The 17,215-nt window shown below is 37.7% G+C and overlaps 1 long non-coding RNA gene across 1 annotated transcript in view; it reads left to right on the plus strand.

Annotated features, from left to right (window-relative positions):
• The first annotated feature begins 2,620 nt into the window (after window positions 1-2,620).
• Window positions 2,621-17,215, plus strand: part of LOC128627349 (uncharacterized) — a 43,192-nt gene continuing 28,597 nt past the window's right edge. The window contains exons 1-2 of the long non-coding RNA XR_008391519.1: window positions 2,621-2,675; window positions 11,522-11,620. This is a non-coding gene — a long non-coding RNA (uncharacterized LOC128627349). The remainder of the gene's footprint in view (window positions 2,676-11,521; window positions 11,621-17,215) is intronic.

Genomic DNA, 17,215 nt, shown 5'->3' on the forward strand with positions numbered 1-17,215 from the left:
CTATTGTTGTGGCTGTTATTCCCCCATTTTTAACTTATACTTGAAATCCTGCACCAGTCACATTCCTAAGGTGCTTAATTTCAAGACAGGGGTTTTGGAAAGAGTTGTTCTCTGTCTGTATCTGCACTTTTTCCCTCGTGGCTTGGAGCAGCGGGGGCCTGGAAGCCATTCATGAAAGGGTAGGCTTGTCCAATACATTTGGAGCTGGGGGCTTGAGAGGCAAGAGAAAAATTATAGGGTAAACGTTAAACACATCTAAAATTCATAATCTCAACCATAAGATCACCTGGAGCACAGGCTTGCTTCATAATTCATTCATTCACATGTATATTTCTCTATCTGGCCTTTTGTACAGAGCACCTCGAAAACCTGTAACCAACCTGTCCACTCATTATACAGTGGCACTGAGTTCCAGACAAATGTAGTGGAACCATTGCTCATACCTTATGGTTGTCTTGAATCTTAACCTTGAATTCTAAACTTCAAAATTAGTTGAATTTAAGTAGTATTTTTTTCTGTTACCTATTTCATTGTCAATATCTCTAAATGTTGAAGTACAAGGCAAACCCCCTACAGAACATCAACCAGTATAAACTGGTCTCTTCCAGTCTTACCACCTGGGTATGAAAGTTGCTAGCTTTCTTCACTTGCTGATGTGTGTCTCTTCCCGCTCCCATAGAGCTCACTGGAGTCCTGGGGTGTTGCACAGGAATTTACCTTACCTCAGCCCTTTCCAGTTTCCATGCTGCTCTGCTTGGTATTGTCACAGATTCTCTGAATCCTTGTGGTGCCTACCTATGAGATGCCATTGTGAGGGAGGAGAATGTTGTGTTGTACTGGGCTAGCGGCATCTTAAAGCAACATTTTTGGTGATGCAAAGTTTTACAGAAGTTTCAGAGAAAGAACTTCCCCTTCTCAACTGAAAATCCTCTTGTTTTAGGGGTTGGGGTAGGTGGGTACTGGGTATGGAATTTCAGGATGATGAAGTAATGATAGTAGAAAACGAATTGTTCTGCATTCAGTGTAAATGAAGCTTCTGCCTAATGAAAGTGTCAGTGGAATGCTACATATTGTTACAATGGTGAACAGTGACCTAGAACAGCAATTTTCAACATTTTCCATCTCATGGCACACATCAGCTAAGCACTAAAATTCTGCGGCACACCAAAAAATTATATTTTTTGCCCATCTGACCAAAAAGTAGGTATAGCTTTGTTTCATTCACATTGGATGGCTATTATTGTGTTAACTGTTGCATTTTTTGTTTGGCAATCTAAGGAAAAAGAGATCAGTTCCCCTGACTAAATAGCCAGGTGTTACATGTTTTAAACATTCTTGCGGCACAGCTGTTGAAAACTACCGATGTAGAAGATAGAGAAGTCTAAATTCTATGCTGTGATATCTACTATACCTAAAATCTCTGAATTTCAAAAGGCAATTAAGAAAATATTAATCATGGTGTACGATAATAGAGATCTTTCTCACGAACACTGTCTCTCTCTCTCGATCCCAGTAACCTCTTATCTTGGGAGATGATTATGAATGAGCATAGACTTGATACCCTTGTCCATATGGGCTAAGCAGATTGGGGTGGGTGTCAGGTTGTTCCTGGAGTGTGGGGAAGGAGGGGGCAGCTGTCCTGGATGAGCAGAACTGAGTCATCACTCAGGCAATTGCCAGTGAAAGCCTTGGGTAAATGCTCTGAAAACCCAAGTATCCATTTAAAAATTAATTGCATTTGACATTGATGGATCTCATGTGGATGATTTTCCTTTGAGGTCTACAATGTTCACTGCTGCACTGCAGATGTGGTCAGCCCCTTGTAACTCCAAAATGTAATAAGGATGATCCAGATCTTTACAGTTGGACAATGAGAAGCAATAATCAGACATCAGGAAGTGGGATCAATCTAAAATTCCACGGTTTGAGGAGCCTCAATTAGTTTCTCTCAAAGTGTATAATATCACTTCATTAGTCTCAAACACACTTTTACTTTGATGGTAGCCACCACGACCATCTGTAGTAACATGAAGAGTTATTCTGGGTCAAAGTGCTGATATTCCCAGAGAGCCTTCTTTTAATAACACTGGCATCGTATATTCTTTGCTCTGTTTCTTTGCCTTTTCTTTTGACTTTATAGGTTTATAGAGTCAGTGCTTAAAAACTGCAAGTTTAGTATTGAGAGCAGAGGTTGAAAGTTCTGTGCTTAACATTTCTTAACTAAATTTTTTGTGTGTTTGGGTTGGTGGGCTAGTATTTCTTCTATAAATTAATTTCTCCCCAGCTTTATTGAGATATAATCGAAATTTGTGCCTTCAATAACATTTTGGGACTCCTGGGAAGCCACTTCAGCCCATGCTGACCCTGTGGCATCATGTCACTGGAAATGCAGTTGGGAGCTCTTTGCTCAGCCCACAGGAGCCAGCCATTCTTTCAGAGTTTGTGCCATTTTCCCAAGGCAGCCCAGCATCATTTAGCTATCATACCTATCACGTGACCACTCACTCTTCTGTTGTGTGCTGTGACATTCTTAGACTCTGTATGTGTCTATTTTTGGCTTAGGTTGATGAATCTTTGTTGTGTTCTCTGAGCAGTTTGCTTTTGATCCGTGTTGAGAACCTGGAATATTGCTGTGCCAAAGCATCTCTGGGTATTGAATGGGATGAGAAAATAATGTAAGTTTTGCTTATTGATGATCCTGTGTTTCAGTGAGTTTGCAAAGTGAATCTGCAAATTCAGTGTTCAGTGAATTTAGAGAAGTTCTGAAAAATAAATTGTGTTCCTTGTTCTTCTTTTTTAAAATTTTTATTTAGTTATTTTTCAAGTACAATTTTCTGTTTATTTCTCCTATTCCAGCCCACCCCTCCCCCATGCACCCCACCTCTCTCCCATTTCCACCCCCCTTAGCTATTGTCCCTGTGTCCTTTATACTTGTTCCTCTACATCCCTCCCATTTTTTCCCTTAAATTCCCTCCCCTCTCCCCTCTGGTCGTTGTCCTCCTGTTATCTATTTCAGTGTATTTGCCCTTATTTTGCTTGCTTGTCTGTTTTGTTGTTTAGCTTCCTGTTAAAGGTGAGATCATATGGTATTTGTCAGTTCCTTGTTCTTTCTGTTAAGGTGGTAACAACATTCTTCTTGAGGACATTGCTTTGGAGCAGTGAGTGATTTCGTCATTTGAGCAAAGTAAAAATCCTTCATTGGTGCATAAATGCTGGCCTTTTAAATATTTGGTGTACCTGAGGCTCACACAGTGATTAATACCTAATCAATAATACAGTGTTAAAACCTTTGCAAAATTACAGAAGAAAAGAAGGAAAGGGAAGGAGAAAGGAAGGAGGGAGAGAAATGGAGTGAGAGAAAGGAAGCGAAGAAAGGAAGGAAACCCTCTCTCCTTGTGAGCCCCCCAGTCCCCAATACCATCAAAAGCTTCCAAAGTCCTAAATTTGCTTTCCATTAAGACAGTGGTTAGACAGCAGCTGTTCAGCCTCTTAAGAGAATACACGATATGGTAATAAACATCATGTCAGAAATATGCTTTTTGTTCACTTTACTAGGAAACGCAATAATGAACTCTGCATGTTCACTACACTTTTTACTCCAGGCCCTAATTTTAACGAGGGATCTCACTGCAATTGGTTCATTCCCTACCTAGCAAATGGAAATGTTTGTCTTTCAATTTCAGTCACCCCTGACTTGGATTCTTTTATGCAATGCATCGTAAAGTGCTCTTTGAAGTTCATGTGTCATCCATTTAGAATGAACACCACAGGTTGGCATGCGCTGCTCCTGTCTCCAATTGTGTTTGGTGTCCCAGTTTCTCTGGGGAAGGTTCAAACCTGACAATACCCTTCACTTATGGTATAGAAATCCATACATAATGCTGAGCTTGCCAGATGGAGTCTGAAATTTTATGGCAGCTTGCTTGCTGTATGTGTAGGAAATTAAATTTATAGAGAAATGGAAGGGTGATGATTTTAGTGCAATCAAATGTCTTGAAAAGTACTTCCTGGATGTCTCGTGCTGTATGTTGAGCAGGCCGTGTGTAGCAGTTGATAGCCTCTTTCTCTATAGCACGGGGCGGTTCTGGAGACACAGAAGACAAATGTGGTTTGGGACAGGACAGCTGCTTGTGGATGGAGGTGTGTGTGGAAGGGAGAAGGGACTGAAATTTTAAGAATGTCCCATGCATTTTGCAGAACTCTATTTAGGAATATACAGAGGCTACCAGATATATTCTGTGTGGTAATGTTGAGCCTGGCCATCTTGAAAGTTAGAAAGCTACAAGTAAAATGTTTTTTAGGGAACCATGTCTCTGCTGTATATGTGCATAACCCTTTATTGTTTATGAAGCACTTAAAATGTTTTCTTTTTTTTCATTTAATCCTTACAACATTGAGCCTGTGAAACTAATGGGTGAAATTAGTCACTGAAGAAAAGCAAACTGTAAAACTCCAAGTAATTTGAGGGATATCGCTTGCAATTCTTGAAATATTATTTATGAATGAGTTGATCAATTATATCAAGTGATTAAATTTTCTGTTGTAAACTTACATCTGATATCCATTTAGGTCTCTGATCTGAGTTCCTCATTCAGGGAGTAGAATAGTCTGAGCACCAGTCATCTCATTGAAGGAGACTCTGAAAATTGTCTTGCTATTCCCTTCATGTTATAGACAGTGGGAATGTGACTCGTTCAAGGTCAAGCAGATGAAACTGGGCCTGAATTCACATCTCTTTCACCACAACCCTTTTTAACCCTGGAGTCATGCACTTTGTATTACATATTGCAGTGAAATCCACTCATTTCTGTGTGTTGAAAGGAAGTGATTATAAATTGAGTGTGTGGACCTGATCTGGATTCTGATTCTAAGTAACAAACAAACAACTTTTTTTAAAAAATGATGAGGTTCAAGAGATGATTGCAAATTAAAAAACTGAGCAGATATTAAAGAATTAATATGTTTTTAGATGTGGTTATAGTATTGTTATGTTAAAAATATATAGATTGTCTTTGAGATCCATAGTGAAATATCAATGAATGAAATATGCCTGGGATTTGCTTCAAATCATGTAGTTGGGGTGCAAAGTGGAAGGATAGGGTAAGTCCAGAAGAAACAAGATTCGCTGTGAGTTAATAATGGTTGATTTGGGTGATGGGTACATGTGGGTTCATTGTTATTTTCTATTAATATTTGAAAATTTCCATAATTAAACAAAAATATGTGATTGGTTATATTTCTATGTACACCTGGTATTCCCACTGTTGGGCTTTCCATTTTGTCTTCTGCTCTTGTGTGTATCAGCAAACTATGAATTTATATTTATGCTTCTCCAAAGAAATTGCTTGGCTCTTTTTCTGGAAGACACTGTGAATCATAAAATTAAATTTGTTTCCATTATTGGTTTGGTTGTTAGAAAGCTGAGAACAAAATGTATTGCCTAGCACATACTTTTCTTGTTTTCATTCATTTGGCAGAGCTGAGATGATGCTGAGGCAGCCTTCTTTCTCTGCCCTTTTACCAAGCCTTTCACCAGCAGGGATAATGGAGAGTTAATTTTGGAGGCTGCACAATACAGTGGTGAAAATTCCAGGACTTAGACTATCTGCGCTTGTAGCCCAGCTTTGCCATTACTGACAATTAGTTTCTTTGAAGCTCAGTGTAAGCATCTGTACAATGGAATGATAATAGAACTCACCCCAGACATGAATGTTAGGATTAAATGAATAACGCTTTATTTTTTCCCCCGGATTAGTACATGAGGTAGGATCTAATATATGAAAAACAATACATTTTTTGCTGTTACAACCAATCAAGAATTATTAAGTACCTACTGTTTGCTAAATGCTAGACTGGGAAGGGAGATCTCAATGGTGTCCTAGCTTCACTTTGGGCTATATTTTAACTCGTTACATTTTTGTTCTATCCAATACTTTTTAAGTTTATATTTTCTTGTTATATTTTGTGTTTTTATCTAAGCATTCATGAATTATTTTTGAAATAAAATAGGATATAATAATATTGCTGTTGGGATTATGTTCATGCCTAATTGTAGGTATATTTTAAGTGATCATTTGAAGGATAAAGTATTTAGTAAACAGATCACCCAGGTAATTGCATAATTTCAAGTTCCAAGTACAGTAGTGGGGGAACTGAAATCTGGATTCTCTAAATGCTAAAATTTGAGAAAGAGAAGGTTGTTGAATTTATAAATTGAAATTTCTCTCTTTGGTAGTAGTGAGCTCGTCCTGATATAAGTCAGTCTTACACATCTTTCCCATATTTAATTTTGCCTACTTAATAAATGTGAGCAGGAAAGCCAAGCATGCCATTTGCCACCTAATCTCCACTGAGTTCTTAAGACTTGACCCACATACTATCATTGTACACCTCTTCCTTTTTCCACTATTATCAGGTCCATTAGTAGTTATTAGCTGGAGTGGTTGGACCAGGACCAATAGGGCATGCTCAGCATGCAGGGGAATGTGTGAATCTGTACATGCACCCATTTCTACATCCTACTTAAATTACAACTTTTTAGGCATGCCATTTAAAAAAGTGACAGGCTTGCATTAAGGACCAGTCAATCAGCTGGAACATTACATTTAAAAACCATCATCATTTTGAAATTTGTAGTCTCCAAGAAAGCATATAAAGTCAGCATTTTATTTTTTAAAAAGTGACTACAATTAATTCATGCCCTATTAATGTTAAACTTCCTGATTTTGGTAAGTGTACTATAGGCATGTAAGAGCACGCCATCGCCCTTAGGAAATGCATACTGAAGAGGAGAGAAAGACAGGGAGGGAGAAAATGTAAACAATTGAAGTAATTAGCAAATCTGGGTAAAGAATATATGGAGATATATTCCTTGTCCTACCTATTTTTATAGCTTTTCTGTACATTTAAAATTATATCACAAGAAAACTTTTTAAAAAGTAACAATTGAATTCTTTACTTAAAATGGTGAGATGTTTTCAGGAGTGATGTTTCAGTCTAGAAGGTATCGCTCCTTCTCTCTCCACAGTCATTGTTCAAGATTGGCTTCTCTGTCGACAGGCAAGGTAAAATGCCTGTTAATGGTATTATATTCTAGCATTCAATATTAAACTTAATTTGGGAATGGAACATGGTAAAATGGTGCAGAATATGTGAAGTTTCTGGCATTTTAAAGCCCAGCGATTCTTAACGGTGACATCATGATTATCTTAAAGTCGTTACAAAGTTTGTTCTTATTTTACAGATCCGAGTTATAAAGCTTAAGTGAGTCATTCCAGTGCTCCCTCTCCCATAGAAGACCATGTTGTGGTAACAGCTCTGAGAACAAGCCATACCTCTCATTTCAAGGGAAGTGAACTGTGATGTTTGTTTGGAGAGAGGCAAAGGGCTCTCCACGCTCCACCACTTTTTCAACAGTACACCTCCTAAAGCAAATTTCAGCCTACATTTGATGCTTTCTATCAAGAGGGCTTCCTGAAATGGCCTAGTTATTTGTTCTTCTCACCTTTGGGAAGATATTGTGCAATTTCTCCACCATCACTAGACTGCGGTTCTCTTATTTGTGTAATGAGAGGTTAATCTCCAAATGCCCTTCTAACTTGAATGTACTTCCTATCATTACATTAGACAATTCAGTTTCTCCAGTGGTGAAGACATTGTTGGAAGTTCTTATATGCAAAATATTTTTTCAAAATCTACTAGTGTTATACAGTATAAGGAATTATTTATATTATATAAATAGCATAATATACATAATTGTGTAAAAATCTCAACTGAGATTTTTCTAGTGAAAGAAGGTTGGTCTCCTTAAGTTTTTAGCAAACTTTAAACGATGAGAAACTCTTTAGGTTTATATTTTTAGCTCACACTGGCATTTAAGCTCTGAGTCATTCTATTTGAAACATTGTTTTTTAAATGCCAGGACATGGAATATCTAGAGTGATTGAATAAACTATTAATATCATGCTAAACACAAATAAAACGAGGTGTATGTTATCACAACTCTAGAGAAAAGAAGGGAATTTAAAAACTCAAGTCAGAAGAATCAGTGTGTGTGTGAGCTTGTGTTTGTTCCTCTGCTCTAAACAAAGAGAGAATTGATAAATCATGCCTGCATTATAGTTCCTTCTTAGTGTTGTAGATCACAGACTTTGGTTGGCCTTTTGTGGATTTTCATCATACAACTAGATCTACTTTAAGAAACTCTAATCTGTGAAAATCTTTACTGTGAAAACATCAGTTCTGGAACGATCATTTCTTTGAAAAGGTGGCTTTACATAGCTAGTCTTGTAAACACATAGAAAGTATGATTTGACTTGCCTACCACATTTACTGTTTAAAGTGAAGTATACGGTAATCTCTTATTGAAGAACCCCAAAATCAAGCAAACAAAATCAACCCCCCAAAAAGCCCCTTCAAAAACTCAGAGATGCTAAAATATAAAATTGCTTAGTAAAGTAATTATATGTAGAGTCTCAAGACAAACTGATCCTTAATGAAAATATATTAGGTCCATAATCTCTAATACACAATTCTGAAATGCAAAGAGCTTGGAACACTAGTTTTTTCCCTTCACTTTGGTGGCAAAACATGAGCGGGCCTGAACAAATTTGGTAGAAAACCTGGCTAGAACTGATGTGAGTCTATTTATAGACTTATTTACTTTACTTAGTGTGAATATTCATGCTTTTCACTGCAGAAATATTAATGTGTTTGATTCTAGGGAACAGTGCCAGATTTTGCTGGCGTGTTATATAATGAGCAGCAGATGTGCTGTATCACCTTTGTCAAATCCCCAAATTTTGAACTTTGAAATACACAGGGCCATATGGATTTCAGCTAAGGGATTATGAACTACAATATTTGTATCTAGTTCTTTGAGCTGACATTGAATTCTTCATTTGTATTTTTTAAAAGATTTGTTTTTATTTACAGGTATGTCTCCCTTTGACTCTTTCAGTTTCCTGAAGAATTGACTACAAAATAAAATTTTCAATGTAAATCATGTTTTCTTAGATCCCAAAGACACAAGAAGCCCACAGATACTAACAATATGGGATATATATGACTATATAAATAGCTTTGGTTTCATTTTACAATAAAAATAACTTAACATCCTTGTTAAAGCATATAGTTAACAGAAGAAGTTAATATTATGATGTTAGATAAAATAAATTAAAAAATAAAAACGTACTTAGTATACTTCTCAAAATCTAAAAGTTGCCTTTTGGGATTCAACAGATGTGACAAGAGATTTATTATCACCTTTCAAAGCCTTGCTTGTATTATGATTCCAAAACGGAGATACACATTGGAAATATAAAGTGTTTAGTAGCTTGCAACAGAAAATAGTGTAGGTAAAAACACTTTCTTTTGACCCTACTGAAAACTTTCTGAGTGGCCTTAATCAGGCTAGTTTTCTCTTAAAATTATAGATTCTATCTAACTTCTTTCCAGATTTAAATCTGTTTTTTCATATTTCCATTTAAAGAGTTTATTATGTTCTGGTTGACTGAAAAACAATCAGAGTTTGAATATTGGCCAGGATTTTAGAAACATCAAATTTTTTTAATATGAGTAAGAAAATGAAAGGCACTGCCCGGGGAACTGCTGAATGAATGTTCTACGGGCACACAGGAAGCTTTTCCAAGGATGAGAGCTCAGAGCACTGGAAGGCAAGGACAGGAGAGATGTGTGTCCTATGAAGAAAGGACTGGTATAGGCCAGTCACCAGACAAATACTAAATAAGACGAACTACATTCTTTCTTTTGGAGCCAGTGGATATAGAAGAGAAAACTGAAGAAAAGCTGATTGTTTAGATAGGTGCTAATTGTAGAGGAAAGGCATAAAGCTTCTCTTGGACCACAGAGAAAATGAATACATATATAGTTATTTTTTAGGGCCATTAGAACCACATCAGAAGAAATGCTCAGAGATTTCAGTACCTGGGAAATGTGCTAAGGGGTTCTCTAGATGTGGTAATGACTCAACCAGAATTAGGCAAGCTAAGAAAAATGTATGGTGAATTAAAGTATTTTAAACTGGTAGCCAAAACCAGAAAAGACTAGGCAATGATGGAGAACAATGAAAGAATAGTTCCTGTGTTTCTTGAAATCTTTATCTAAATAATCTATATCATCTTTTAAATCTTGCCATTACATGTAGACCGTGCTATGTATGGTGTATAAAAATGTATCAATTATGTTAAAGTCAAGAAAGAAATGAGTCAAATGTTTGTGAATCAGATTATTTGATGACTGTGAAGGATGAGTCAGAACCAAGGCTTGAATGTTGTATAGAAACACGTACTTTGCCATCACATGATCTGTCCCACCTTTGAAAGGAGCTTAGTCTACTTCTACTCACTGTGCAATTGGAATGGGTTTTTTTGGACAGGTTATGGCACTGTAACGTGTGTTATGGGTGATTTTCTCAGATCTGAGGCACCCTCGAGTGAATTACCAAAATAGCTTCTTAGAAGATGTCCTTCTTGTCTACAGATGAAGGAGAATACTGGTCAGGTCTTTCTATGGCCCTTGTCCTCACACCACAGGATGGCCATGCTCCTCTAGTCCCTGAGAGCCAGTCCAGGCAGTGAGAATGTAGAAGCATTTTTGTGCCACACTTTATTGTTTTCCGAGAGGAAGTCTTCCCAGGAGACTTTGCTTATATTTTATTGGCTTGACTGTGTCTTATAATCACCACTAAATGCTAAAAATGTTGGAGAAACACATGGTGCCTCAAATAAAATTGGGGTTCTTTTATTAGGAACTAAAAGAAACTTATATTTGGTAGCATATTTTGTAATTCACATGTCTTGCCAAAAATTCCCCCCAGGTTTTTATTTGTTTGTTATTCTATGCCTATATCATCCTTGCCATATATAAATATTGATAAATTTGACTTCGGATAAAAATATATACTATATTATTACATAGAATTTTGTATCAATTATATTATATATAATATTATATTATAGAAATATATGATATATACAATATATAGTTACACATAATTATGCTATATATAATTATATGTTATAATTATATCTATAATCTGAAGTCAAATTTATCAGTCTTTTATGGATTCTATGTTTAACTGCATCCTGAACTTATTCCCATGTGCTTATTTGCTATCTTCTTTTTTTTTTAAGAGATGTTGCTCTTTATTGAAGACCTGCTATCTTCTTTTGATAAAATATCTGGTTTTGCTTTTCGTCTATTTTCTAATTGCACCATTTTTTTAAATGTTAAATTTTGAAAGCTCTTTTTTTACATAATAGCCCTTTGTCTGATACGTGGGTTGCAAATCTTTTCACCCAGCCTATAGCTTATATTTTTATCTTCTTAACAGAGTATTTTAGAGAAAAAGTTTTTAATTTAGATGAAGTTTAATTTTTGCCTTTAAGGATTTTCTTTTTAATGTCAAATTTAAGGACTCTTTACCAGGTTATAGATAGCAGAACTTTTCTCCTATTTTTTAAAAATCCTCACCTGAGGATATTTTTTTCATTGCTTTTAGAGAAAGAGGAAGGAAGAAGGAGAAACATCAATGTGAGAGGGAAACATCAATTGGTTGCCTCCCATCTGCACCAGATCAGGGATTGAACCCACGACCTAGGTATGTGCCTTGACAGGGAATTGAACCTGCAACCTTTGGCTACAGGACAACGCTCTAACCAACTGAACCATACTGGCCAGGACTTTTCCTATGTCTTTAATAAGTGTTTTATGTTTTAATTTGCCTGTGATCCACTTTGAGTTTACGTATATATTTTTTTCCTTGAGGTATGGGGAATGAAATTTGGGTTGGGGTTCACGCTTTGCCTGTGGACGTGCAGTTGCTCCAGCACCGCTTATTTTTAAAAAGCACGTCTTCCTCCATCGAATTACTTTTTCACCTTTGTAAGAAATGTGTTGTAAGAAATATTTGTGTGGATTTATTTCTAGGGGGTACATTCCATTCCACTGTCATTCTGTCAGAGACCACCTTGCCTTGATTAGCTTATAAAGTCATATTCAAGTTGAATAGACTGGCTCCTCATACTTACTCTTTTTCAAAATGTTTTTAGCTATTCTAAGTTCACTTGCCTTTCCATATAGATTTTGGAATAGTTATCTATATTTATAAAAAATCTTGCTGAGATTTTGATTTAAACTGTATTAACTTTTTGAATTAATTGGGGGAAATATTAGCATCTTTACTACATTGAATCCTTCAATCCCTGAATGCTTTCCTTTTATTTAGATTTTTGATTTTCTTTCATTGGCTTTGTGTAGCTTTTGGCATGCAAGTTCTGCACATGTTTTGTTAACATTTACACTTAAATATTTCATTTCTTTATGAGTGGTTATAAATGATATTGTATTTTTAATTCGTGTCCACATGTTAATTTCTATCATATAGAAACACAATTCATATTTATATATTTATCTTATATCCTCACTAGTTTTAGGTTTTTTAAAGATTTATTGGGATTTTGTACATAGGAACATATGTCACCTGCAAACAGGGAGAGCATAATTCCTTCCTTTTTAATCTGTATGCCTTTTATTTACTTCTGTTGCCTTATTCAGTGGCTAGAACATCTAGTACCATGTTAAATAAGAGTGGATATCCTTTGCTCACTAAGTATAATGTTAGCTGTGGATTTTTGTACATGTCCTTCATCATGTTCAGAAAGTTCTCCTCTATTCCTGGTTTTCTCGGAATTTTCACCATGAGCAGGTGTTGAATTTTATCAAATATTTTTTCTGCCATAAATAGATAGAATTGTGTGATTTTTAAAACTCTTTTTCTTATAGTGGATCACACTGATTGATTTTCAAATATTTAGCAAGCCTTCCTTATATGTCTGGAATAAATCCACTTGGTCATGGGGTACAATTCTTTTCAGATATTGGTAATTTTTTATTGAGGATACTGTGTCTATATTCTTGGAACATAGTGGTCTGTAGTTTTGTCTTTTTTTTATACTATCTTTGCCTCTTTTTGGCATTAGGGAAATAATACTAGCCTCATAAAACAAAAATATTCTCCCGTTTCACAGAATATTTTTGCACATTTCCTTCTCAGACTTTTATTGCTTTTATTTAAACTTTATATTATCTAACTTTTGTTTTGAAATTAGAGGTGAAATAAGAAAATAAAAAACTCAAAGGTAGAATCAAAGGAACTTGATAATTTGAATTATTTGCAACTTGGGATACAATATATGGAGGTGTTAAAATGACTCCTTCAAAACTTTCCTCTTCTAAGAGGGCTGTTTGCATGAATGTTGCTTAATTCCGTTTTTGCCTGTGCTTTATCGCCTTCCAATTTATAATGACATTTTACACTGTGGTTTACTACTGCCTTCATGAAATGTCAAGTTGCTTCATGCTTTGGTGGTTTCTCCTGTACTGTTCATTTACCTATTTCTTTGTATTTCATGGAATCTAATGCTGGTGTTCCACCTACAACAGGGTTTTAATACGTATTGCTGACTCATAGGGTGGCCTAAAGGGGAAATGGAGCCTAAGATGAGGGGACCTGGTATAGCACAGGAAGATTCAGGAAAATAGACTAGATTCCCATGTTTCTTTCTGATGACAAAAGTAGAAATAATCAAAGGAGGCCCCCTGTGTGAAGCGGGTTCTTCTAGAGCAGACCACCCTGCCGTTAATCAAGCCTGGTCCCTGTCCCGGGGGCTTTGTCTTCAGGCTACAGCCCTGTGCGCAGCACTGGGCCAAGAGCCTCCCACAGTCATCACTAACACGTGGGCAACTCTCACCCCCAGCTGGTCGGAAAAAGACCGACCCACTGAAAAAATAACTGCACCAAGTAAAAGAGACTGTTTCTAACTTTCAGTTTCTCAGCATCTGCAGTTATCATCTGTTTTCAGTTTGGTAATTTTTATTAAGGCAAAGTGGCACATGCTGTCATAGGAACTGCTCCAGCTCACGCTCCCCAGCAGGTCACTAGGTATCCCCTGGTGTGCTGAGACATGATATGTTTTCTGCCAGTGGATGAAGTGGAGGAAAAGCTCTGCTCAGCATCAGTTTCTAGTTCACAGAAACAGACAAGCCATGGGCAGACATGTGAAATGCTGAGAGCAATTATTCCATTTAAGGAGTTTGTCCATGACCTCCACAAATGGTTATTAAGCACTCATAGTCCCTCACAGTGACTTTATTTCCCTATAGAGGTCAAGATAGTTGGCCTGCTATCAGGAGGCTCTCCTCTGGGCTGTGATTGTTCTCTGTGGTTCACCTACCTGCATGGTCTGTTCCCCCATGGTCCAGTCCACATCTGGCACAAAGCTGCTTGGGTTTTGGAGTATGGCCTAGAGTCAGAGAAGAGAACAGGCCTACCAGACCCACGCTGCAACAAAATCAGTGGTCCTGAACTTCATTAGCACCAACTAAGTGATCACAATGATTTGGAAGGAGAGACTGGCCACTGAAACTTAATCTGTGGCAAACTCTGAGTCTAATTTATATTTTATACGCTTTGAAGGAATATCTGATAGTAGCTGTGGTAATATAGGTGGATCTTCTCCCATGAACATCTCACTAGGTAATAGTGAGGGAGAAAGTAATGTTGCAAACAGCTTTTCCTAGAGTAAGAACTGTGGCTATGTCACTGACTTTGACAATGACCATGATGTTTGTCCAAGGCTGAGAAAATAAGAAAACAAAGTGGGGTCTGAGATGGGAGATTCTTAGATATTTGGCCCCAAAGGCCATGAGGCAACAAAATACTTTCAGAAGATGGGTAGTGGAGAGTTCGAAACAGAGCCAAGTAGGGAGCCTTTAATGACAGTAGGTCTTTTCTGGGAGGATGAGTTGGGTAGCTTAGCCTGGGCTACGACCCCTCAAAAGCAAGCAGAAGCCCTCTTGCAGATGTCTGAGAAATTGTGCTTCCATTGTTGCTCTTACACCAAACTTCATAAAACTTTCAGACTCTAAATGCTGAAATTCTTCTACAGACTCCCTGTGCACAGCTCAGATCCTCCATGGATGACTTGATACTCAGAGTGATGTCCCTAACTTTCTGCCAGATCCTGCCTCTCTGTCACTCACAAACTCATATGACCCCAGCCAACGGCTTAATTTCTCTGAACTTCAATTCCTTCTCTGCAACTCATGCAAAAAATAAAAAAAAAGACTGTTCTTCCAGAGGCAGGAAAAGCAGTCAGGATTATAACTTGTGGTTGGTTGCTCATGGTTGTAGTGTAGATAAAATGATGTGTATGTAGTATATACTGTAAAGCACTGCCTCCTCAAGGCAGATGTGCCCAGTGCCACCTCCTGGGAAAACAGATGCTGCGGGCCCAAGCTGCGGTCCTCACTGGGTACTGCCCTCAGCAGCAGGAAAACATCTAACCCAAGGTTCCGTTCCTCCTAAGGGCACAGCTGCAACCAGTGCTTGGCATCTGTAGGGATCTGTAGGCTTGTCCCTTTTACTTTATTTCGGGACAACTCTGTAAGGGCCATCTAGTTCTAGAGCTCACTGTAGAATCTGCTGAAATTCACTTGTAACCCCTCAGGGGTCAGCCTTTACCTCTGTTCAGTCCTGCCTTTTTCACTTCCTGCCAGGTATCCCTTCTGAGAACATGCCTCAAAAAATCTTCTGCATGCAGCATTCCATTTCGTAATCTATTTTCAGGGAACCCAGGTGAAGACACTTGGTACCAGGAATCGTCATAGGAAACAGACTCTAAGAGAAGAATCATTTGCTGGCTGAATGGAAATGAGGACCCCACTGCTGCTTCTAAGTAGAATATCTATAGTCCCTATTCTGTTGCTCTTGTGTAGCTTGAAATTTTGACTAGTAGTGAAGTGAATTGGGATAGTGGTGGAAGGAGTATACTGGCTTGTATTGAAGAATTCTAACTATGGGGACTTTGGCATTGATGGTTGCTGCTGAGCACCACTGATTCGTCAAAGAGGAAATAATGACAGGCTTAAGGTGATTAATTACCAATGCAAGGCAGAATGTAAAAATTAGAGGAGTTTCTTGGTAGCATTCAGAAAAATCCCAATCTCTTGTAGCTGGAAGACAGAGAAGAGGATCAAGTTCAGGGCTTAATCAAAAGAGTAGTGGAGCTTCAGAGAAGGTGGAACTCGAATCCTGGAAGTTCTTCTGAGCCAATGCCAGTGCCTCATTAGGAGAGGAGTGGGATCCTGGCACTTGGGCTGAGGATGTCTAGGTAAATGCAGTTGTGAACTTTGAAATCCCCATTTCCCTTCGATCTGCCGGGCTTGTAGAAATAGCGTGTCTTCCCTACTGGAATATAGTAACTCTACTTTGCTTGAAGATCATGCAGAGACTCGGCAATGAAGAAAATTCTTCCCTACCCTCCACCCTCTGCCCCCCCACATTTACCCTCCCTTCCTTTCTTGGCAATCAAACCAATGAAAACAAATCTCTTATCATACAACCCGGCAATCATGCTTATTGGTATTTACCTAAGAGCTGAAAACTCATGCCCACAAAAATACCTGTATGTGAATGCTTGTAGAAACTTTGTTCATAATTGCAAAACTTGGAAGCAGCTAAGATGTCCTTCAGTAGGTAAATGGACTGTGGCATTTCCAGACAATAGGATATTATTTAGCACTAAAATGAAATGAGCTATTAAGTCATGAGAATACACAGGGAACCTTAAATGCATATAACTAAGTGAAAAAACCCAACCTGACATGCTGTATAATTCCAACTATATGACATTCTGGAGAAGGCAAAACTATGGAGACAGTGAAAAGATCTGTAGTTGTCAGGGTTGGTGGGGAGTGGGAATGAATAGGTGGAGCAAAGGAGATTTTTAGGTGGTAAAAATCCTGCTTGTTACAAAAATGATGGATACATGTTACTGTGCTTTTATCCAAAACTGTCAAATTTACAACACCATGAGTGAACACTTGGTGAACTGTGGACTTTGGCGATTGATGTGTCACTGTAGGTTTATCAAGAGTAGCACGTTGATTACTTTGGATTTGTTTCATCTTGGAAAAGGTAGCAATTCATTTTTACTGGAATCTTCACATAATTTGGGTGAGTTTAACTTCCCTGTCCACAGAGATTATGCCCAACACCACTATCTGAGCACTTTCAGAGGGTTTTATTCGTCAACACGGAATACTGCAAAACATTGCCATGGACCGGTGGGCCCACTTTACAGCAAAGGATGTGCATCACTGGGCACATGATTATGGATTCATTGGTCCCATC

The sequence above is a fragment of the Artibeus jamaicensis genome, unplaced genomic scaffold (assembly GCF_021234435.1).
Source record: "Artibeus jamaicensis isolate MK-2021 breed Jamaican fruit bat unplaced genomic scaffold, CSHL_Jam_final contig_387, whole genome shotgun sequence".
Taxonomy (NCBI): domain Eukaryota; kingdom Metazoa; phylum Chordata; class Mammalia; order Chiroptera; family Phyllostomidae; genus Artibeus; species Artibeus jamaicensis.